Below are 2,060 nucleotides of genomic sequence, written 5' to 3'. Positions count from 1 at the left end.
GTAAAATGTAAGATTTATGCGCTTCCAGGTCTTCATTTATGTATTTAATAGATCACTATTACTAAAAACCGATATAAAACGCCAAGAGTGTCGGGTCGTGTCGTGTCGGGCCACGCTCAGTGTAGGGTTCCGTAGTTTTCCGTATTTTTCTCAAAAACTACTAAACCTATCAAGTTCAAAACAATTTTCCTAGAAAGTCTTTATAACGTTCTACTTTTGTGATTTTTTTCATATTTTTTAAACATATGGTTCAAAAGTTAGAGGGGGGGACGCACTTTTTTTTCCTTTGGGAGCGATTATTTCCGAAAATATTAATATTATCAAAAAACTATTTTAGGAAACCCTTATTCATTTTTAAATACCTATCCAACAATATATCACACGTTGGGGTTGGAATGAAAAAAAATATCAGCCCCCACTTTACATGTAGGGGGGTACCCAAATAAAACATTTTTTCCACTTTTTTATTTTTGCACTTTGTTGGCGTGATTGATATACATATTGGTACCAAATTTCAGCTTTCTAGTGCTAACGGTTACTGAGATTATCCGCGGACGGACGGACGGACGGACGGACGGACGGACGGACGGACGGACGGACGGACGGACGGACAGACAGACATGGCGAAACTATAAGGGTTCCGTAGTCGTAGTTGACTACGGAACCCTAAAAACGATATAAGATCACTATTACTAAAAAACGATATAAAACGCAAAAATTGCGGATATAATGCCGATGGCACTTTCCTACAACAGTTTTTGTCCGAGGCACCATCTAACTGCCGATATCGTGAGCGTCAGGACCCCTGGACCACTACAGATATTTGATGTTTAGTACATACTAAAATTTAGTACCTATTTGATACTATTTGGTACCTGAGTACATATATTTGGTACCTCCACTGATATCGAAAAATCGAGCGAATAAAGTGGCCAGACATTCTGACGTCAGGATGTCTGGACCATTTTTGGTTTACATAGTTCTAGACAACACTACTAATTGATATCTTAGTCAATATTTACTACCTATTTGGTACCTGTCAATATATCTTTTTCAAATTTTTTTGGCGTACCAGAAAAAAGTTATGATGGAATTTAAAGTTGTGAGCCCAGCCGTGGCGTTGAAGTACGTAGCGCCTGTCAAAAGAATAGAGGCAAATCCGCCTGCCCTCCTGCGCGTCAACTTAAATAGGAATTTATTTTTAGGCACTCGCATCATCTCTACCGGATGACCGGTTTGGCGCAGTCGGTAGTGACCCTGCCTGCTACGCCGCGGTTCCGGGTTCGAATCCCGGTAAGGGCATTTATTTGTGTGTTGAGCACAGATATTTGTTCCTGAGTCATGGATGGAATGATGGATGTTTTCTATGTATATAAGTATTTATATATTATATATATCGTTGTCTGAGTACCCACAGCACAAGCCTTCTTGAGCTTACCGTGGGCCTCAGTCAATCTGTGTAAGAATGTCCTATAATATTTATTTTTATTTTTTTTATTTTATCTCTACTGACTAGTGGCATTAATATAGTCGAAATATAAAAAGTAATTAGTGTAATTATTACACTAGTTTTCCATTTTCCTCCTGAGAGAACCTCCTACAGTCTCAATAACGTCTAATCTCATGTCATGTCGATGAGAGACATCTCCTGGCGGAGAAATTTGTAAATCATTTTACCCCTGACAGCCGGTCATTTTTGCGAGTGTTCAGCAGCTGTAGAGCTGTATGGCAGATTTGGCGGCATTGTGGTTGTAGGTACTGATAGTAGATGATTGATTTGATGTTTGTATTTATTCTTAATTCATAATTGACACTAATCGATGCAAAAACAAATGTTACCGAAAGCAGTGGTTTATTTATATGATGAACCCTTATAACGGAGCTCGTGGACCATAGACTGGTCCACATCATCAAAATACATCCTATATACCAATATTACCAATGACGCTGTTAATTATAACAGTTTATGCTATTTCCCCCTCAGAATTTGCCCAACTGTTGCCACGTGTTTAGGTCTCTCAGAGGAAAATGGAAAACTAATGTAATTACACTAATTACTT

This window comes from Leguminivora glycinivorella, chromosome 9 (genome assembly GCF_023078275.1).
Source record: "Leguminivora glycinivorella isolate SPB_JAAS2020 chromosome 9, LegGlyc_1.1, whole genome shotgun sequence".
NCBI lineage: Eukaryota > Metazoa > Arthropoda > Insecta > Lepidoptera > Tortricidae > Leguminivora > Leguminivora glycinivorella.
Note: the sequence above shows the minus strand (reverse complement) of the source record.